Raw genomic sequence first — 23,953 nt, forward strand, 5'->3', positions numbered from 1 at the left:
AGGCCCCATCCATTGTTATTAGCCCCTCCTACCAGGGGCGTACATAAAAATCATTGGGCCCCATAGCAAGAATCAGAATTGGCTCCCCCCCTAACTCCACCCATTACCTGGCCCTGGCTCCTCCCCTGCCACATCCATTTGTTAGTAAATAAAGAAATACAATGTATAAATCACCTTTTGAAACCGTTACGGATTAAATCTTTTTTAAATTTTTTTTATTAGAGGTAACCGCATTCCTCTGCCTTCACTCTCAGGTGCCGCGATCAGCATTGATCGTGGCACCTGAGGGGTTAAATGATGGGGCGGTGCACTGTCCTGAGTCCTCTATATATGAATAAGCCTTATAGAACAATGGTGTTCTGGGGCCCAACCCTGCAGGAACTCTGCTTGCTGCTGCCCCCCCCCCCCCCCCCCCCACTAACCATCCCCCCATGACACTGTTCTCTACTTTAGCAATTCAACAGCAAGCAGAGTTCATTGGGGGGTCCACTATATAATAAGCCTTATAGAACTGTGGTCCCCCGGGCCCCACCCTGCAGGAACTCTGCTTGCTGCTGCCCTCTTTCCCCCAATAACCATCCCCAACCACCCGCCATGAACTTTTTTTTAAACATGTCTGTCACTCACTGCTGTGAGTGTACGACTCGCTTTGCCCGTGGCGGCAGCACTGTGGCATACAACAGTCCAGGGGCAAGCCAGCAATACTGAGCCTGGGGGCTGGTTGGAGTCGGGACCAGACAGTGGCTAAATGAGGCAGCAGGTGGTGGCACTGGCAGCCGCAGTGGTTGATGACGGCGGTATACATGTCGCAGGGAAATGATGAAAGGTAGATAGAGGCCCATTAGATGGAAATAACATTGTGAGGATCGTATTAGATATAAAAAATAATATATACCAAATTGGTACCTCAGTTGGAATGATAAAAGATTGACTAACTAGAGACGCTCTTCAAATAGCTACAACTACATTTACCGAAAGAGTTCCCCGAACTAACCTAAGTCTGCGTGAGATCGCAGGAAAACTATCCTTACTTGGAGGCAGGGGCGTACATAGAAATCATTGGGCCCCATAGCAAGAATCTGAATTGGGCCCCTTAACTCCGCCCACTACCCACCCCTGGCCCATCCCACTACCTACCCTGGCTCCCCCCCTGCCACACCCCCATTGTATTCCTACTGACCCAGAGAATGAAGGGCACAGGTCAGTTTCGCCGCAAAGGGAACGCCGTAGGAACAAAACCCGTAAAATGGTGAAGGAATTCAGTTTTTTTTCTAATTCCACCCCATTTGGAATTTTTTGCCCGCTTCCCACTACATTGTATGCCATATTAAATGGTGGCATTAGAAAGTACAACTTGTCCCGCAAAAAATAAGCCCTCATATGGTTATGTGACCGAAAAAAAAAAAAAATCATGGCTCAAGGAAGATAGGGAAGAAAAATAAAAATGAAAAAATGAAAATAAAAACTCTGGTATCCTGTTAAAGGGGTTATCCAACCCCTATTGTGCCCCCCAAAATGCTTGGCCACTGCATACAGGTAATACTTATGCTCGGGGAAGGGGGGGGGGGTGCAGCCAATAGCAGGCCGTGAAGGAAATGAGCCTCCCTAGTGTCACCCGTGATGCTAAGGAGGCTCGTTCCCATTGTGGCCGGCTATTGACTGCCCCCCATGTCTCCGGATGTTTTCATTCATGTGACAGGGGGATGCAGTGGTGGCCATGTGGGCATCAGTGACGCGGGTGCCGGGAGCGGGCAAAGTATTACCTGTATGAGGTGCCCTGGCATTTTGGGGGGGCATTATAGGGTTTGAATAACCCCTTGAACTCCTTGCTGCTGATGCTTAGTTTACCATGAGAAAAAATAGCCATTTTTAATGAATAATGACTTTAGAGTATCAGTTGATATTGCCGTCATAACGTGCAAGAAATAAAAGCGTGAACATCATACGTTATACATGATCTATTACACGTTACATACCAATAATGTTGTTAACCCTTGCACACACCAGTAGCTCCACCATATAGTGCTTCTCCCCAGTGGAGCACCTACAGGGGGGGTCCAGCGGGTCTGGACCCCCCCTAGAACAACCAACCAAATTTATTTTTTTTTTAATCCTTCAGGGCCGCACCGCCGATCACCACAGGCGGCGCGGCCCTGGATGTAATTGCGGCCGCGGCGGTGGTGGGGGGGGCCGGGGGGGCAGTGGGAGTACTAGGAGATGAGCGCTTCCATTGTGGAAGCGCTCATCTCCATATCTAATCCATCTGTATCGCCGTCCTTAGGACAGCGATACAGATGCCTGTGCTGTGCTGCGGCAGGGGAGGGAGAGGCGTGTCCCTCCCCTGTTCTTCTGATTGGCCGCAGGCACTAATGCCTGCAGCCTATCAGAGGCCGGCTCAGGCGAGATGACGTCATCATCACGCGCCTGAGCCGGGCAGCACACAGCAGGGACACAGGCCGGAAGAGCCTGCATCGCATCGCTGCTGATGGAGGTAAGTATCAGTGTATTTTTTTATTTTTTTTTGTTGTTTTGTTTTTTTTGGAGGGGGGGGAGCTGGCACTATGGGGGCACTAAAGGGGAGAACGGCACTATGGGGCATCTGGTGGTACTCTTTTTTTTTTTTAGGTGGCACTTCTTACTGGCACATTATGGGGGGGGGGACCATGGGGGAGAGGAGCACTATGGGGGCTCTAAAGGGGCTTTTTTTTTTACACATTATGGGGAGAACGGCACAAGGGGGCATCTGGTGGCACTATAGGGGCATTATTTGGGGGGCACCATGGGGGAGAGGAGCACTATGGGGGCTCTAAAGGGGCTTTTTTTTTTTTTTACACATTATGGGGGGCACTATAGGGGAGAACGGCACTATGGGGCATCTGGTGGCACTATAGGGGCATTATTTGGGGGGCACCATGGGGGAGAGGAGCACTATGGGGGCTCTAAAGGGGCTTTTTTTTTTTTACACATTATGGGGGGCACTATAGGGGAGAACGGCACTATGGGGCATCTGGTGGCACTATAGGGGCATTATTTGGGGGGCACCATGGGGGAGAGGAGCACTATGGGGGCTCTAAAGGGGCTTTTTTTTTTTACACATTATGGGGGGCACTACAGGGGAGAACGGCACTATGGGGCATCTGGTGGCACTATAGGGGCATTATTTGGGGGCACTATGGGGAAGTGGGGGTACTAAAGGGGCCTTTTTTTCTTATTGGCACATGGGGGCATTATGGCATCTGGTGGCACTAAGGGGCATTTTTCACTGGCACATTATGGGAGGCACTATAGGGGAGGGCGGCACTATGGAGGAGTGGAGCACTATTGGGGCATTGGTGGAACTTTATGGGGCGGCACCATGGGGGAGAGGAGCACTATGGGGGCATCTGGGGGGTCTAAAGGGGCTTTTTTTTTATTGACATATTATGGGGGCACTATAGGGGAGAATGGCACTATGGGGCATCTGGTTGCACTATAGGGGCATTATTTGGGGGCACTAAGGGGAAGTGGGGGCTCTAAAGGGGCCTTTATTCTTATTGGCACATTATGGGGGCATTATGGCATCTGGTGTCACTAAGGGGGCATTTTTTTACTGGCACATTATGGTAGGCACTATAGGGGAGAGCGGCACTATGGGGGAGTGGAGCACTATTGGGGCATATGGTGGCACTTAGAAGGGGCATTTTTTACTGGCATATTATGGGGGACACTATGGGGAAGGGAGAGGAGCACTATGAGGGAATTAACTGGGGCACTATATAGGGGTATTTTATACTGGCATACATTATGGGGACATTAGCTCAACAGCGGGCACTAAGCGGGGGTATTTCATGTACTGTCATATTGTAGGGAGAATTATTAGTACTAGGAGGTATTATGCGGAGCTTTGCTAATACTGGGGAGCTATGAGGAACATGATTACTAGTATGGGCACTATAGGGGCGTTATTACTACTAAGTGTGCTCTGGCAGAGAATTATTTCTATTTTGGGGAGCCCTGTTACTTTGGGGGGCACCCTGCCACAGTATCAGCTTAGCACAATAATTTTTGGGGGACATTATCTTTATACTATTAGTGTCTGGGCGCAGTTATTTTTTTAGAGCACTGTGTGCCAATAATTGTTGAGGGGGGCACTATCTGTGTGGTAGTAGTATTTCCAGGGGGACTGTTTCTGTAGTATAGTATTGGGGGCACAGCGGGCACAGTATTGGGGGTGGCAGGAAAGGGTGTTCAGAAGATGTGAAGATGATGGAAATGTGGGAAACTAATGTCTGTTTGTTAATCTCTGCAGAGATGGGAGATGGCTAAAAAATCATCATGGCGGTCTGGTCTGAATGGAGAAGATGAGGAAAGAGAACGTCTACAACAAAGGTGACATCACAGGATGTAAGAGGTATGGGGCGCTATGTAGGAGAGGAGATGCTCCGGCTCCCCCCCCCCCTGCCATTTGCAGAAGGAGGATTCAGAGCTGGGTGAGGACGGTCAAGGGGGGCAGCAGGCCACGGGCGGGTGGCAGATGGTGGGGGGGAACCACAGGCCTTGAGCAGGATCTGGGGAGGGAGGAGAGCGGAGGAGCTTCCTGGCTGTAGCTTGTTATATAAGCAGGCAGTGCAGCCAGGACAGACCCTCCCCTCTCCGTATGATGTGTAGAGACAGGCCGCAACTATAGAATGTCAGCTGTACAGTGTTTGTTGGGAGTGGCCTATTATATGTAGGAGGGGCTTTTAATAATGGGCGCGCCGCATTGTAAAAGAATCAGCACAACACACTACACCCTTTCCCTGCATTTTTAAATATAAAGGGGGCTTTGAAAAATTCAATTAGCATAGCGCACTACACATGCAGCATTTTTTTGCCTTTCGGACCCCCCCTAAAGAAAATTCCTGGGTGCTCCCCTGCTTCTCCCATACACTGTGCACAAATGATAACATCATATGCTATACAGATAAATAATCATGCTAAGGGTCTATTCAGACGTCCATAGTGTTCTGCGGTCTGCAAATTGCGGACCGCAAAACACTGACGCCGCACATCACCGGCGCCTAATAGATCATTCCTATTCTTGTCCGCAGCTGCGGACAGACAAGAATAGGACATGCTCAATTTTTTTCCGGAGCCGCGGACTGGAAGTTCGGGGCAGTGGACAGGAAATGCGGATGCGGACAGCAGACTGTGTGCTGTCCGCATCTTTTCCAGCCCCATTGAAAATGAAAGGGTCCGCACCCGCTCCGCACGGATCCGGACCCATTCAACAGACATCTGAATGGACCCTTATACAATGTGCACAGATAAAGCCACCATATCCTGCACACAGTGGGACAGGGCAGCTATTAGCAATTTTTTGTCCCATCATTGCCACAGAGTCAGTGCCACTAGAGGTGGCAGATGTCAGGGACACTGCAGTGGGTGGGAGATTAGAAGCTGCTAGAGGCTCTATGAGGGGAGTGTGTTCTGTCAGAATACTATACCTTATCAGGTACCACTTAATGCGCATGCGCGAAACCGGCCAGGACACACTGCGCCTGTGCTCGGAGCCACGGCTGGGTAGGAGAGGGTGTGCACGTGCGGCTATATACTCCCGTCGGCCACACACATCAGGATTACACCACGCGTGCGCACTCAGGGGTAGGTAGATTTGGACCGGAGTATATAGCCGCACATTCTCACCATCTCCTACCCAGCCGTGGATCCAGGCGCTGGCGCAGTGTGTCCCGGCCGGTTTTGCGCATGCGCATTAAGTGGGCGCTTCTCTCGCGGCGCTGCTATAATTTTCACTTACCCGTGGATCTGCGCTTGCGCACCCCCTCCTCCAGCTGATTCTCGTCACTTCTGGTGCGGCCACCAGCATTCTGATAAGGTATAGTATTCTGACAGAACAGAGTGAACATAAAAGACAAAAGGTGATGGAGATCTGTTATTAGAGGGAGGGCAGCAGCAGCAGCTGGCATGGGCTCTTTTATATGAAAGGGGAAAGAAGCAGGTGGCATGGACTCTGATAGATCAGGGGGCAGAAGTTGACAAGGGCTTTGTGCTAAGGGATTGGGCACATCAAGTCCAATAGGTGATAGGGGCTCATTTACTGATGGGTGGACAGAAAGAGATTGGAGGAGCACAGAGGGTTCCATGGGCTTTGTGAGTGGGTGGTGGTGACAAGGAATACAAAAAGTGGCAGGGGCTCTGTTATGAGAAGGGGGCACAGAAACTGGTACATGTTCTTTGGGTCACAGAAGGTGGCAAGGAGTCTCTGGGGACTTCAGGGAACATAGAAGATGATAGTGGCTGGAGGCCACAGATGGTTGCAGCTATTCTGTGGGGAGAGTAGTAGAGGGGCGTACAAGAGAGGTTCTGTGGGGGTCAGGAGGGAGATAATAGGTAACAGCAGGATAGAGGGAGGTGGCTGCAGCTAGTGTCCTACCTCACATTCTTTCCTGCTGCAGTATTTTTTCCCCGCGACTGGCGTTGGGGGCGTGGCTTCATGAGATGGGGCGTGGCTTCATGGATGTGGGCGTGGTCGGTGAAGTTCTGTCTGCTTGAGCCTGACACGGAGGGTCGGGACATCAGCATAGTGTGCTCTATTGTGTACAGAATGGGGGGGGGGGAGGTTCGGAGGGGGCCCTGAGCATAGAGGAAGCAAGCAGGGCCCGGCCAGGACTGAACGGAGGACAAGTGGGCGTGCTTCCTCAATGCCCGATAAACTGTCTGCAGATGTAGGGGGCGGGGCCTTCCATGCGCTCCGGGCCCCCCCCATGCCATAGGCTCCCATAGCAGCTGCGTGGTCTGCCTATATGATAGGTACGCCACTGCTTGGAGGTCAAGGATTTAAGAAGTGTTCTTGTTAACAATCCAAAATACAATGTAACACAAAAAGATGTGCCTGTAAAAAAAGTTATGTCTTTTGTAACTCGAGATGCCACAAATCAACAACGTGTTTTAATAAAAATGAATGAACATTATTATTTATTAATTACATTCACTAAAAATGTTTAAAATTTCACTAAAAATATCCTTTTTGTTTTTAAAAATATCAGCTTAAGTACCTATTTCTTACAATATTATTTCATATTATTATTATTATTATATTATCAAAAATATTAAACTTTTCACTAAGGCCTCTTTCACACTTGCGTTGTCCGGATCCGTCGTGTACTCCATTTGCCGGAAGTGCCCGCCGGATCCGTAACACCGCAAGTGAACTGAAAGCATTTGAAGACGGATCCGTCTTCAAAATGCGTTCAGTGTTACTATGGCACCCAGGACGCTATTAAAGTCCTGGCTGCCATAGTAGTAGTGGGGAGCGGGGGAGCAGCATACTTACCGTCCGTGCGGCTCCCGGGGCGTTCCAGAATGACGTCAGAGCGCCCCATGGGCATGTATGACGTGATCCATGCGATGACGTCATCCATGCGCATGGGGCGCTCTGACGTCACTCTGGAGCGCCCCGGGAGCCGCACGGACGGTAAGTATACTGCTCCCCCGCTCCCCACTACACTTTACTATGGCAAACAGGACTTTAGTGTCCTGGGAGCCATGGTAACCATTCAGAAAAAGCTAAACGTCGGATCCGGTAATGCGCCGAAACGACGTTTAGCTTAAGGCCGGATCCGGATTAATGCCTTTCAATGGGCATTAATTCCGGATCCGGCCTTGCGGCAAGTGTTCAGGATTTTTGACCGGAGCAAAAAGCGCAGCATGCTGCGGTATTTTCTCCGGCCAAAAAACGTTCCGTTCTGGAACTGAAGACATCCTGATGCATCCTGAACGGATTTCTCTCCATTCAGAATGCATTAGGATAAAACTGATCAGGATTCTTCCGGCATAGAGCCCCGACAACGGAACTCTATGCCGGAACAGAACAACGCAAGTGTGAAAGAGCCCTAACACAGTTAAGAGATTTGATGATCAAATCACTTACTTTCTTTGGTGAACATCATCTTCCATGAATTGTTCATATCCCTTAGGGATTTGATCAAATCTCCATTTTCATCATTTCCCTGCGACATATATATAGATATATCAATACCTTGTTATAACATGTGCCAATATAGAATACGTTATACTTTCGATTATATGAATAAACATCAAACAGTGCTCCCTCCCTCATAGCCCTGTAATGAGGTAAGATCACTCCCTTCAGATAAACCTACATCTGTGGTAATAACTTTTAATGAACAATACTCTCTGTATTCAATCTGAACCTTATACATACTGGACGTTCATGAACCTCTTTCGGCCATCTTTGAATAAATAAGAATATGGCCTTTTATAGATACATATATGTATGTAATCAAATCCACTATACCTAGGATATATGGATAAATGTCTTGTCTTTAAACATAAATCTGTAAGGAAGCAAGTACTCCCTTGAACTGGTATAATTATAGGTAAAAATATAATAATACACTTTAGGAACATGTGGCCTTTCCATAAGCTCACACAAAATGGTGGACATATCACAACATGGCAGATGCCACACTATTTAACATAGCAATTCATGTGTTTGATTCATTTTGGGCCTATAATTATCCCGACAAGTAGGAGTACATAATATTTATAGACGTACATGATACTCACTGTGGGAGTACATAATACTTATAGAGTAGGAGTACATAATACCCACATAATGTAGGAGTACTGTGCATAATACTCAGGGTGGGAGTACATTCATAGTGTGGGAGTACATAATACTAAAAGTGTAGGAGTATATAATACTTAGTGTGGGAGTATATAATACTGAAAGCGTACAAGTACATAAAACTCAAGGTGGGAGTATTATTATTATTTATTAATAAAGCGCCATTCATTCCATAGCACTGTATATATGAAAAGGGGTATACATACATAATACAGACAATTGCGCTAATTATAAACAAGACAAGTTACAAACTGGTACAGAAGGAGAGAGGGCCCTGCCCGTGAGGGCTTACAATCTACATGGTATGGGAGAAGGACACAGTAGGTGCAGGTGAAGTTGGTCATGGCGGTATAGAGGCAGCAGGGTCACTGGTTGTAGGCTTGTCTGAAGAGGTGGTTTTTAAGGTTCCTCCTGATGGTCTCCACTGTAGGTGAGAGTCTGATATGTTGGGTAGCGAGTTCCAGAGTATGGGGGATGCACGGGAAAAATCTTGGAGGCGATTGTGGGAAGAGGCGATAAGAGGAGAGAAGGAGGTCTTGTGAGGATCGGAGAGTGTGCGTGTGGGGGTGTATCGGGAAAGTAGCTCAGATGTATGGAGGGGGCAGGTTATGGACGGCCTTGTACAGGGAGTGCAGAATTATTAGGCAAGTTGTATTTTTGAGGATTAATTTTATTATTGAACAACAACCATGTTCTCAATGAACCCAAAAAACTTATTAATATCAAAGCTGAATATTTTTGGAAGTAGTTTTTAGTTTGTTTTTTGTTTTAGCTATTTTAGGGGGATATCTGTGTGTGCAGGTGACTATTACTGTGCATAATTATTAGGCAACTTAACAAAAAACAAATATATACCCATTTCAATTATTTATTTTTACCAGTGAAACCAATATAACATCTCAACATTCACAAATATACATTTCTGACATTCAAAAACAAAACAAAAACAAATCAGTGACCAATATAGCCACCTTTCTTTGCAAGGACACTCAAAAGCCTGCCATCCATGGATTCTGTCAGTGTTTTGATCTGTTCACCATCAACATTGCGTGCAGCAGCAACCACAGCCTCCCAGACACTGTTCAGAGAGGTGTACTGTTTTCCCTCCTTGTAAATCTCACATTTGATGATGGACCACAGGTTCTCAATGGGGTTCAGATCAGGTGAACAAGGAGGCCATGTCATTAGATTTTCTTCTTTTATACCCTTTCTTGCCAGCCACGCTGTGGAGTACTTGGACGCGTGTGATGGAGCATTGTCCTGCATGAAAATCATGTTTTTCTTGAAGGATGCAGACTTCTTCCTGTACCACTGCTTGAAGAAGGTGTCTTCCAGAAACTGGCAGTAGGACTGGGAGTTGAGCTTGACTCCATCCTCAACCCGAAAAGGCCCCACAAGCTCATCTTTGATGATACCAGCCCAAACCAGTACTCCACCTCCACCTTGCTGGCGTCTGAGTCGGACTGGAGCTCTCTGCCCTTTACCAATCCAGCCACGGGCCCATCCATCTGGCCCATCAAGACTCACTCTCATTTCATCAGTCCATAAAACCTTAGAAAAATCAGTCTTGAGATATTTCTTGGCCCAGTCTTGACGTTTCAGCTTGTGTGTCTTGTTCAGTGGTGGTCGTCTTTCAGCCTTTCTTACCTTGGCCATGTCTCTGAGTATTGCACACCTTGTGCTTTTGGGCACTCCAGTGATGTTGCAGCTCTGAAATATGGCCAAACTGGTGGCAAGTGGCATCTTGGCAGCTGCACGCTTGACTTTTCTCAGTTCATGGGCAGTTATTTTGCGCCTTGGTTTTTCCACACGCTTCTTGCGACCCTGTTGACTATTTTGAATGAAACGCTTGATTGTTCGATGATCACGCTTCAGAAGCTTTGCAATTTTAAGAGTGCTGCATCCCTCTGCAAGATATCTCACTATTTTTGACTTTTCTGAGCCTGTCAAGTCCTTCTTTTGACCCATTTTGCCAAAGGAAAGGAAGTTGCCTAATAATTATGCACACCTAATATAGGGTGTTGATGTCATTAGACCACACCCCTTCTCATTACAGAGATGCACATCACCTAATATGCTTAATTGGTAGTAGGCTTTCGAGCCTATACAGCTTGGAGTAAGACAACATGCATAAAGAGGATGATGTGGTCAAAATACTCATTTGCCTAATAATTCTGCACTCCCTGTATGTATTTGTTAGTACTTTGAAGTGAATTTGCTGGGCAATGGGGAGCCAGTGAAAGGATTGGCAGAGGGGAGAGGCAGAGGAGTAATAGGGTGAGAGGTGGATTAGTTGGGCAGCAGAGTTGAGGATAGATTGGAGGGGTGCGAGAGTGCTAGATGGAAGGCCACGGAGGAGAGTGTTGCAGTAGTCTAGGCGGGAGATGATGAGGGCATGTACAAGCATTTTCGCAGATTCAAAGTTAAGGAAAGCGCGGATGCGGCAGGTGGTGGAAAGGGCTTGAATGTGCAGTCGGAAGGAGAGGGCAGAATTCAAGGTCACTCCAAGGCAGCGGACTTGGTTGACCGGGCAGAGTGTGCAGCCATTGATCGTGATAGGTCTGTTGGGGGGGGGGGGGGGGGGGGGTGAGCAAGATGGGGGAAAGATGATGAATTCTGTTTTATCCATGTTAAGTTTTAGAAAGCGAAAGGCGAAGAAGGATGATATAGCAGATAGACATTGTGGGATTCTTGATAGTAAGGTGGTGATGTCTGGACCAGAGAGGTAGATTTGTGTGTCGTCAGCATAGGAGTGATACTGAAAGCCATGGGGCTCTATGAGCTGTCCCAGGCCAAAAGTGTAGACAGAGAAGAGCAGGGGTCCTAGGACAGAGCCTTGTGGGACACCAACCGAGAGGGAATGAGATGGGGAGGTGGTGCGGGAGTGGGAGACGCTAGACGTCTGGTCTGTGAGGTATAATGTGATCCAGGAGAGGGCCAGGTCAGTGATGCCAAGAGATGAGTTTGCAACAGAAGGGAGTGGTCAACAGTGTCGAAAGGCAGAGGACAGGTCAAGGAGAAGGAAGACAGAGTATTGTTTCTTGGTTTTGGCTGTTAGTAGGTCATTGGTGACTTTGGTAAGGGCAGTCTCAGTTGAGTGGTGGGGTAGGAAGCCATATTGTAGGCGGTCAAAGAGGGAGCAGGAGGAGAGGTGAGAGGACAGTTCTGAATGGACATGTTGTTCAAGTAGCTTTGAGGCATACGGAAGAAGTGATATGGGGCGATAACTGGACAAAGAAGATGGGTCAAGTGAAGGCTTTTTGGAGGATGGGTGTAATGGTAGAATGTTTAAAAGCAGAGGGGAAGACACCAGAGGGATTGCTTGTATGCGGTGAAATGATCTTTAGAATGTGTTTTCTTCCATCGCCGCTCAGCAGCCCTGGAAGCTTGTCTGAGTTTTTTGGTCAGGTTGGTGTGCCAGGGTTGTCTGTTAATTTTTCGGGTTTTGTTGTGTGTGAGAGGGGCAAAAGTGTAAGGAGCTGTACTTATTGTGGTGTTATTTAGGGTGGTGGCAGCATCTGGGTCTTGGAGGGAACAGATGGTAGAGAGTCAGAAAGCAAGTGAAAGTCAAGATGTTTAAGGTTCCTGCGGGGGTGTGCTAGTGTGTGGACCGGGGGAGCAGCAGAAGAGACCAATAAAGAGAAGGTGAGTAGGTTATGGTCGGATAGGGGGAGATGCGAATTAGAAAAGTTAGATAGGAAGCAGAGGCGGGTAAAGATAAGATCCAGAGTATGTAATATTTATAGAGTAGGAGTACATAATACTCAGTGTGGGAGTACATAATACTCAGTGTTTGAATACTGTACATATTGCTCAGTGTGGGAGTACTGTACAAAATACTCAGTGTCCTCCTTTCCCAGGGATCTGTCTTCTCAAAGTTGCTGCAAGGACCCCATTATTAATCATCTTCTAGCGTCTTGCTGTTGTGTGAGGAGGTAATATTTGGATGTATCCGTATGGCGGGCCCCAGGGGCGTTGCTAGGGTCTCAAAAGATCCGGGGCACAAGCCTCAATAAATATGTTGCCCCCCCCCCCCCCCCCCCGCACTTTGCTGTACTTGCTATACAGCAGCACTTACCTGTCACATCCAGGGCCTCCAGGTGACGTTTCCTCTCTGTAGATTTTCTCTCTCATCATCTTCTCCACTCGGTCTGGACAACTTCTCTCAGCCGCCTCGTCTCTGCAGAGTGTGACACACAGACATCTTAGCTTCCTCACATTCTATCATTATCCCCCAACTGGAGTCCCCACAGTGTTATCCTGCTGCTTGCTGTGCCCCCCCGTGTAGCTATAGGGGGTGCAGAGGTAGCAGTCGCTACTGGGCCCAGGAGCCTGAAGGGGCCCAAAGACACTTGTGCCGCATAAGAAGACACACAAAGCACTGAGGGAAGGGGGGCCCAAGCTGAACTCTTGCACCGGGGCCCATGAGCCTTTAGTTACACCCCTGCCCCCAATACCCCCAAATACTATCCTGAAGAAACTTTACTGCCCCCCATAGTAATAGTGCTGCTCATAGTCCCACCAATAGTAATTCCCTTCTAGAATGCCCTCATTAGTAACACTGCCCCAACCGTGATAATGCTCCTCAACAATGCCCCCATTATTAGAAGAGCCCTCCCATATTAATAATACCCTCAGAGTCCCCAGTAGAAATAAGGCCCCCTATTGTTCCCCCAGTGGCTATAAAGCTCCCTACAGACCCCTCAGTAGTAATAAGGCCCCCATAGTGCGCTTAGTAGAAATAAGGCGGATCTATAAGACCCTCCTATAGAGCCCCCAGTAGTAATAAGACCGCCTATAATGTCCCCTGGATCTGCAGTGCCCCCTGCAGTTATAATCCTCCCTCCACCATACAGTCCCATGTAAATAACATCACCTCCTCCCCAGCCGCCTCCAATGCACAATCCCATGTAAACATCACCCCCTAAGGCTACTTTCACACTTGCGTTCGTGCGGATCTGTCCTGTACTTGTACAGGACGGATCCGCACCGATAATACAAACAAATTCATCCGTTCAGGACCGATTCGTTTGTATTAGATTTGAATTTCTAAGTCCCAATACGGATCCGTCCTGACTTACATTGAAAGTCAATGGGGGACGGATCTGTTTACAATTGCACCATTTTGTGTCAATGCAAAGGGATCCGTCCCCATTTACTTACATTGTAAGTCAGGACAGATCCGTTTGGCTCCGCAAGGCCATGCGGACACAAAAACGCTGCTTGCAGCATTTTGGGATCCGCCTCCAAAACGGAACGGGGGGGCCGTACGGAGCCGAACGAATGTATTCTGAATGGATCCGCATCCATTCAGAATGCATTAGGGTTAGACTGATGCATTTGGGGCTGCTTGTGAGAGCCTTGAAACGGATCTCACAAGCGGATCCCCAAACGCAAGTGTGAACGTAGCCTAAACATTAAGTCCCATGTAATCCAAAATGTAGAGAGAATAATGATAGCGGCACTCCCCAAAGTGTAGCAAAAATCTTCTTTATTGTAAACTTGAGGTGAAGGTTACAGCGGGCTGGGGCGGACCAATGCGTGTAGATGCTGAGTGATCAGCTGGCGATGGCCGCTTCGCGGACTTGCGCTTCCTCTGGCCTCTGACCTAGTCGCGCTACCCATGCGCTCATTTTAAGGCGTCTCTGTTGCCATGGCAACCAATGACGCTAAAAACAAATACCTCGCTTATTTGAAAGACGAAGTGGGGTAATGGACTTAATAATAATAATAATAATCGCGTGTTCATTACTCTATTTTTGTAAACATACACTTAGATCGTTTCGATCACTTAGTCCCAGAGGACCCATCGCAGAAGTGCGGATAATCCACTCCGTCTCTATCTCCACCTAGTACTGGGGCGGGGACATGTTCCAGGGCTGCAAATTTTAGGCATTTCGTGTCATAATCGTGCTTGTTGCGAATATGCTCGATGAGCCTGGGGCACCCTTTTCCTGACCTAACAGAGTTGATGTGCTCCCTGAATCTCTCGTACATAGGGCGGATCGTCTTCCCTACGTAGAAAGATCCACAGGAGCATAAAACCAGGTATACTACGTATTTGATCCTACATGTGGTGAATTGTTTTACCCTATACCTAATGCCTGCGAAAAAAAGATATTTGCCCTGTAATGCATATTGACAAAAAGAACAGTCCCCACATGAATAACTCCCTATTGGTATGCGTTCAGTGAGCCGATTACTAGTTCCGCTCTCTTTCAGCCTACTCTTCACTAGTTTGTCTTTAATCGTGTGACACTTTTTGAAAGTGATGAGAGGTTTGTTATATGTTAAATCCTGGAGCCCCTCTTTTTAAATATAACCTGTTCAATGGTGTCTGCTAAGGGGCTGTATTTAAAAGCAAATGCGAACTTGTGCTCGGATCGGCTCATGCTGAGAGGGTACCCTACCTAAGCCTATACTCCACCCCCCCCAACCTAGAAGCAGCAGAGTTATGCCGGAATTGCTTATCGAAGGGTAGCCTAAAGGGGGCTACCCCAATGATGAGACCTGAAAGAAGGGAGGGCTCCTGGGTGGGTTGAAATCGTTCGAACCGACAAGTGGGGGGAGGAGGGCCAGGTTTAAATAGTGAACGCCCCGCCTCCCCTCACACAAATGCGGCACTCTTAATTGCCTACCACTTGTGCTCGGATCGGCTCATGCTGAGAGGGTACCCTACCTAAGCCTATACTCCACCCCCCCAACCTAGAAGCAGCAGAGTTATGCCGGAACTGCTTATCGAAGGGTAGCCTAAAGGGGCCAAAAGAACCATGCATAGGAGTTAGAAAACTTGATAACAGAAACTACAGACCAAAACTCGAAAGCCAATGATATTTCGTATAAGGATCCGTGATATTACGCATGGAACACGCGGAACTGCGACGACCCAACCGTTTGATGACATGTACTGGCACCTAATGCATGGACGCCGTTGCTGCCGCGCCCATGCGGAAGGAATGTCCTGTGATCCAGCGAGGACCGACCCCTGAACCTGTCAACTAACCTGAATGTACGTAAGAAAGGCCGCGGTGGTTAGCCGGGCATTGCCTAGTTCGAGTACGGGAGAACATGCCGCTTGGACTAAATACTACGCAGCCAAGCCTCCAAGGCCTGCACCGGACACCATCTGCTGTCCGTGGGAAAGTATCTGACCGCCACTGGTTGCCCCGGCCGTGACGTCTTGGACGAGGCCAAGGTGAGGACATAGATGGACCCGCGCCGAATGAGCTGACCTTTCCGCAGGCACCCAGCCAGCGTATTGGTGCCCATGAGCTCGCCTGACCTGAGGAATCCATGGAAGGCCAGGTACAAGGCTGTTTCTACCAGAGCGCTAACCTGTGGCCCGAACGGTTTGCCCCTGCAGTTTGCCTGTCACGGCCTGAACAAGCTATCGGTAAATGGCTGACGCCCATGTCGTTTCACAACAGACATCTTGCTCAAACCCTTCAACGCCGCTTTGATCGGGTGGGCGGAGAAGAGTGACGGTAGGTCCGGATGTAGCCTGTACCAATGGTGCTGAATACCTGCCATGTATAGTTAACAATGCTATAGGACAAGTTTAATTGAGAGTGGCAAAAACCCTGACAAAGCCCAATAGGTGAGTGATAGGCCCCCTTTTTTTTTTTTTTAATCTCCATGCGTGAGAGACTCTAATGGCGGAGTCCTGTGTGTAAACCTAAAGCGGAGAAGCCATGCGTGAGAGACTAATGGCGGAGCCATGCGTGAGAGACTAATGGCGGAGTCATATGTGTAAAACTAAAACGGAGAAGCTCTGCGTGAGGGACTCTAATGGCGGAGTCATATGTGTAAAACTAAAATGGAGAAGCTCTGCGTGAGGGACTCTAATGGCGGAGTCATATGTGTAAAACTAAAACGGAGAAGCTCTGCGTGAGGGACTCTAATGGCGGAGTCATATGTGTAAAACTAAAACGGAGAAGCTCTGCGTGAGGGACTCTAATGGCGGAGTCATATGTGTAAAACTAAAACGGAGAAGCCATGCGTGAGAGACTCAGATGGCGGAGTCATTTGTGTAACCTAAAACGGAGAAGCCATGCATGAGAGACTCTAATGGCGGAGTCATATGTGTAAACCTAAAACGGAGAAGCCATGCGTGAGACTCAGATGGCGGAGTCATATGTGTGAACCTAAACGGAGAAGCCATGCGTGAGAGACTCTAATGGCGGAGTCATATGTGTAAACCTAAAACGGAGCAGCCATGCGTGAGAGATTCTAATGGCGGAGTCATATGTGCCAACCTAAAACAGGGAAGCCAGGCGTGAGAGACTAATGGCGGAGTCGTATGTGTAAAACTCACATGGAGAAGCCATGCGTGAGAGACTCTAATGGCGGAGTCATATGTGTAACCTAAAACGGGGAAGCCATGCGTGAGAGACTCTAATGGCGGAGTCATAAGTGTAAACCTAAAACGGAGAAGCCATGCGTGAGAGACTCTAATGGCAGATCCGTATGTGTAAAACTAACACGGAGAAGCCATGCGTGAGAGACTCAGATGGCGGAGTCATATGTGTAAACCTAAAACGGAGAAGCCATGTGTGAGAGACTCAAAAATGTATTTTTTTTTTTCACTATCAACCACTTAAGCAGCTCTCGTATGGGCACAGCTCTGAGTACGAGCATGAAGAGCATGGTATAACGCAGATCACCTGCACGGACTAACTAACATCCTGTGCCTAAGTAACCCCCTTGGAACCTAATGTACGGCCGGCAGCAGGAAGCCAGCCACCGCCTATGATCTGCTCCCCCTGACCGAGCCTAGTACTCCTTCCCCTGATCCCTGCCTACCTAACGGCACGGCGGCCCGTGCCAGACTTTATTGAAGATGAGGAGCCTTACCCCCCAGCCGCGTGGGGAGCTCACGCTGCTCCCTGGCAGAATGCACCAGTGCGGGGGAGCCCCCCTTCTCAGCTAGGGCCGACCCACCGCCGGCTGGACACTCGTACCGCGTGGGGAGCAGCGCCACTCCCTGGCAATGTGCACCGGATCAGAGGGAGCCCTTCCTTTACCGTGGGCCCCGGCCCCCGCTGGTTTGAACCGTGTGCCGCGTGAGGAGCCGCACAGCTCCCTGGCATTGTGCGCCGGTGCGGGAGTGCCCCCCCTCACCTAGGGGCTGGTTATTGTGACTGGAACCCGCTGGGAGACTGAAGCCTAACTGGACCTACCTGTGACCGTGAAGGCTGACCTCCCAGGCCGTGTGTCACGGGTGTATGTGAGCAACGATAGTAATTCACAGTACAGAGCAACTGACTGGACCCAGAACTAGGGAGGATAAAGGGTGACCCCTGTCCGACCCTCAACGCTTTCCCTATTCTGCTAAAGCACATGCCCGGATCCAAAAGGCGGAACGAGGCATGCCCACGTGCCTAAGACTAATGACCACTGTAACCCCTACAATAGTGGAAGGGGCACGGCCACCAGTGCCCTACTCAGTATATGGAGGGAACCGTGGCCACCTCAGATCCAGTCAGAAAACAAACAGGAATACAACAATGTCTGCAGACTTAGCTGAAGGTGTTGTAGCCGCAGAGAAGACGGATCCAAGGACAGGCTGGCAAAATCCGGAGTGCTAGCTGCAGCAGAACACAGGTCCAGTGGACTGATAGCTACAAGTGAAGAAACCAAAGCAAGAGCCACAACTGAAGTGAGAACTATAATCCACATCCTATCATAGGAGGAGGGGTGATATAAAGAGAGGGAAATCAAACACATGAAGGACAGCTGTGGTGAAAGAAACCAGAAGTAAACAGAGTAGTGAGAACGCCTCCCAGCTCTAGTAGTGACATCATCGCAGGGGTGGAGAAACAGAGCTGTGAGAACGTCCCAAAGCTCTGGTAGTGACAGTACCCCCCCCCTCTACGGGTGGACTCCGGACACCCAGGACCCACCTTCTCAGGATGAGCCCTATGAAATGCCCTGATGAGGCGAGTGGCTTTAATGTCCGACACCGGAACCCACATACTCTCCTCAGGACCATAACCCTTCCAATGAACGAGGTACTGAAGAGAACTGCGGACCATGCGAGAGTCCACAATTCTGGAAACCTCAAACTCCAGATTGCCATCAACCAAAATCGGAGGAGGAGGCAAAGAGGAGGGTACCGTGGGCTGGACATATGGTTTTAAGAGAGATCTGTGAAATACATTATGTATCTTCCAAACCCGTGGAAGATCAAGACGGAAGGCAACAGGATTGATGACTGACAAGATTTTATAAGGCCCAATAAACTTGGGACCCAATTTCCAGGAGGGAACCTTCAACTTAATGTTTCTAGTAGACAACCACACCAGATCACCCACATTCAGGTCCGGACCAGGCACACGTCTCTTATCAGCCACACGCTTATACCTCTCACTCATCTTTTTAAGATTACTCTGAATCTTTTGCCAAATGGTAGACAAAGACGAGGAAAATCTCTCCTCCTCAGGTAAACCAGAAAGAGCCCCTCCCGAGAATGTACCAAACTGCGGATGGAACCCATATGCACCAAAGAATGGTGACTTATCAGAAGATTCCTGACGACGGTTGTTCAGAGCAAACTCAGCAAGAGGGAGAAATGAACACCAATCCTCCTGGTTCTCTGAAACAAAACAGCGCAAATATGTCTCCAGATTCTGATTGAGGCGCTCAGTCTGACCATTCGACTGCGGATGAAAAGCAGAAGAGAAGGACAGCCGAACCCCCAGGCGAGAACAGAAAGCCTTCCAGAACCTGGACACAAACTGCGTGCCTCTATCGGAAACAATATCAGAGGGAATGCCGTGCAATTTAACAATATGGTCGACAAAAGCTTGCGCCAACGTTTTAGCATTGGGTAAACCAGGGAAAGGTACGAAATGAGCCATCTTGCTAAAACGGTCCACCACCACCAGGATCACCGACTTCCCCGAGGAACGAGGAAGATCCGTGATAAAGTCCATGGACAGGTGTGTCCAAGGACGGGAAGGAATGGGTAACGGGAGAAGGGAACCTGAAGGCCGTGAACGAGGGGCCTTAGCGCGAGCGCACGTCTCACAAGCAGCCACAAAACCCTCCACCGACTTACGAAGAGCCGGCCACCAAAATCTCCGAGCAATGAGATCCACCGTGGCTCTACTCCCGGGGTGACCAGCAAGAACCGTATCATGATGCTCCTTAAAGAGTTTGTGACGTAGCTCAGGAGGCACGAACAACTTCCCAGAAGGACAACGGGCAGGTGTCTCAGTCTGGGCAGCCTGGACCTCGGCCTCCAAATCGGAATATAGAGCAGAAACAACTACCCCCTCCGCCAAAATGGAACCCGGGTCCTCGGAGTTTCCTCCTCCCGGAAAACAGCGAGAGAGAGCATCAGCCTTCACATTTTTTATCCCAGGTCGGAATGTAACAACAAAATTGAATCTGGAGAAGAACAGAGACCATCTGGCCTGTCTCGGATTCATACGCCTGGCCGACTCCAAGTATGCCAGATTCTTATGGTCGGTAAAAATGGTGATAGGGTGCCTGGCCCCCTCCAACCAATGGCGCCATTCCTCGAAAGCCAACTTGATGGCCAACAACTCCCTATCTCCCACATCATAGTTTCTCTCTGCCGGGGAGAGTTTTTTAGAGAAAAAGGCACAGGGTCGCCACTTGGCAGGGGAAGGGCCCTGGGACAAAACCGCACCCACACCCACCTCGGAAGCATCCACCTCAACAATAAAAGGTAAGGAAACATCGGGATGCACCAAGACGGGAGCAGACGCAAAATTCTCTTTAATCTTAGAAAAGGCTGCAAGCGCCTCCTCCGACCAAGAGGAAAAATCCGCCCCCTTTTTTGTCATGTCAGTGAGGGGTTTGACAACAGAGGAATAATTCAAAATGAACTTTCTGTAATAGTTCGCAAAACCCAGAAAGCGCATCAATGCCTTCTGATTCTCAGGAAACTCCCACTCAAGTACAGCACGGACCTTCTCGGGATCCATGCGAAAACCAGAAGCAGAGAGGAGAAAACCCAGTAATTGAATCTCCGATACCATAAAAAGACATTTCTCCAGCTTGGCGTACAATTTATTTTCCCGCAGAATCTGCAGAACCTGAAAAAGATGATCCTGATGGGTCTGAACATCAGGGGAAAAAATCTAAATATCATCAAGATATACCAATACGAATTTCCCCATTAAATGATAGAAAATACTATTAACAAAATGCTGAAAGACGGCCGGAGCATTCATCAGGCCGAAAGGCATAACGAGATTCTCGAAATGCCCGTCAGGGGTATTAAAGGCCGTTTTCCATTCATCCCCCTCTCTGACCCTGACCAGGTTGTACGCGCCTCTCAAATCCAATTTGGAAAACACCTTGGCCCCAACAATTTGATTGAAGAGGTCCGGGATCAGAGGAAGGGGATAGGGATCGCGAATCGTGATACGGTTCAGCTCCCTAAAATCTAGGCAAGGTCTCAGAGAGCCATCTTTCTTTTTAACAAAAAAAAAAACCCGCGGCCACAGGTGACTTTGAGGGACGAATATGCCCCTTTTCGAGACTCTCGGAGATGTAAGTTCGCATTGCGATTCTTTCCGGTTGTGAGAGATTGTAGAGGCGTGCTTTTGGCAGCTTGGCGCCGGGAATGAGGTTAATGGGACAGTCAAACTCCCGGTGAGGAGGTAGCTCCTGAACACCGCTCTCGGAAAACACGTCCGAGAAATCAGAGAGAAATGATGGCACCGTTTTAGTAGACACCTCTGCAAAAGTCGCTGTGAGACAATTCTCTCTACAAAAATCACTCCACTCATTTATTTGCCTTCCTTGCCAATCAATAGTGGGGTTATGTCTAGTGAGCCAGGGTAACCCCAAAACTAGAGGAGACGGCAATCCGTTAAGGACAAAACAAGATATATCCTCCACATGAGTGTCACCTACAGCTAGCCGGATATTGTGAACAATGCCCTTCAGAGATCTCTGTGAGAGAGGAGCAGAGTCAATAGCAAAAACAGGTATATCTTTATCTAATGTGCAAACCTGAAAACCATGCATGGCTACAAATTGAGTGTCAATAAGATTGACGGCCGCTCCACTATCGACAAAAATCTCACAAGAAATGACTTTGCTCTCTAGCGCCACCCTGGCAGACAGGAGAAAACGGGAACTGCAGGTCAGAGGAAAAGCATCAAATCCTACATCAACTTTGCCCAAAGTAGCAGATGAAGCAGAACTTGATGATTTACCTTTTGAGATTTTTCTCTTATTATCGCTCTTAGTACGGTTCAAGAATCTCCTAGACGGACAAACATTTGCCAAATGACCTATGCCCCCACAACAAAAACAGACCATACTCTGAGGATTAAATCCTCTTTTATCAGGGGCAAGTCGAGCTAGCTGCATGGGCTCCTCCTCAGAGGGGAGCGAGACAGGATGAGGCCCCTGCACACTGAATGAGTCCGCACCACTGCCCCTAGACTGACAATGGCTGGACAGAGAGGTCTCGTTTCTTTCTCTTAGACGCCTGTCAAGGCGTACCGCCAATGACATGGCAGACTCTAAGGACGTTGGTCTCTCATGGAAAGCAAACGCATCTTTTAATCTCTCCGAGAGACCATGACAGAACTGACTCCGGAGTGCAGCATCATTCCAACCCGAATCAGCTGCCCATCTCCGAAATTCAGAACAATAAAGCTCCGCAGACCGTTTGTTCTGGCATAAAACACGTAGGTTAGATTCGGCCAGAGCAACACGATCCGGGTCATCATAAATCTGCCCCAGGGCCACAAAAAATCCCTCCACGGATCGAAGGGAGGGATCCCCTGATGGCAGCGAAAAAGCCCAAGTCTGAGCATTACCCCTGAGCAGGGAGATGACAATCCTCACCCTCTGCTCTTGATTACCAGAAGAGTGAGGACACAAGCAAAAATGGAGTTTGCATGCCTCTCTGAAACGAACAAAATTCTCACTGCCCCCGGAGAACGTCTCCGGAAGTGAGACTTTTGGCTCGCAACAGACTCCATGAGCCGGAGCAGGGCCCAATGCTTGAAGCTGGGTCATAGATTGACGGAGATCCGCTACTTCCAAAGAAAGACCCTGCATGCGGTCAACCAGGTCAGAAAGCGGATCCATGTCAAAAAAGGACGGTTTTGGTGGATTATAATGTCACGGGTGTATGTGAGCAACGATAGTAATTCACAGTACAGAGCAACTGACTGGACCCAGAACTAGGGAGGATAAAGGGTGACCCCTGTCCGACCCGCAACGCTTTCCCTATTCTGCTAAAGCACATGCCCGGATCCAAAAGGCGGAACGAGGCATGCCCACGTGCCTAAGACTAATGACCACTGTAACCCCTACAATAGTGGAAGGGGCACGGCCACCAGTGCCCTACTCAGTATATGGAGGGAACCGTGGCCACCTCAGATCCAGTCAGAAAACAAACAGGAATACAACAATGTCTGCAGACTTAGCTGAAGGTGTTGTAGCCGCAGAGAAGACGGATCCAAGGACAGGCTGGCAAAATCCGGAGTGCTAGCTGCAGCAGAACACAGGTCCAGTGGACTGATAGCTACAAGTGAAGAAACCAAAGCAAGAGCCACAACTGAAGTGAGAACTATAATCCACATCCTATCATAGGAGGAGGGGTGATATAAAGAGAGGGAAATCAAACACATGAAGGACAGCTGTGGTGAAAGAAACCAGAAGTAAACAGAGTAGTGAGAACGCCTCCCAGCTCTAGTAGTGACATCATCGCAGGGGTGGAGAAACAGAGCTGTGAGAACGTCCCAAAGCTCTGGTAGTGACACCGTGGCTGACCCACGTGCGTAGTCGTGACGCAACTACCCGTAGATGCCCACCCAGTGCCTGTAGTTAACGGGAGTGCGACCGAGTCTGTGGATGTGACCGACTAGCCCCTGTAGTCGTGAGGGGACCCTACATCGAGAGTAGCGGTAACGGACCATCGCCTGTAGACGTGGTAGTATTACCTCATGAGTCTGTTGACATGAGACTAATGCCTGCAGTCGTGGCCGGTCTTAATAATGAGTCTGTAGTTGTAACGGATTTGTGCCTGCAGTCGTGGCAGGGCTTTAGAGCGGGTCTGTAGTCGTGACAGACTGATGCCTGCAGTCGTGGCAGGACTTTATAACGAGTCTGTAGTCGTGACAGACTGATGCCTGCAGTCGTGGCAGGGCTTTATAACGGGTCTGTAGTCGTGACAGACTGATGCCTGCAGTCGTGGCAGGACTTTATAACGGGTCTGTAGTCGTGACAGACTGTTGCCTGCAGTCGTGGCAGGGCTTTAGAGCGGGTCTGTAGTCGTGACAGACTGATGCCTGCAGTCGTGGCAGGGCTTTATAAGGAGTCTGTAGT

This window comes from Bufo bufo, chromosome 8 (genome assembly GCF_905171765.1).
Source record: "Bufo bufo chromosome 8, aBufBuf1.1, whole genome shotgun sequence".
NCBI classification, from domain to species: domain Eukaryota; kingdom Metazoa; phylum Chordata; class Amphibia; order Anura; family Bufonidae; genus Bufo; species Bufo bufo.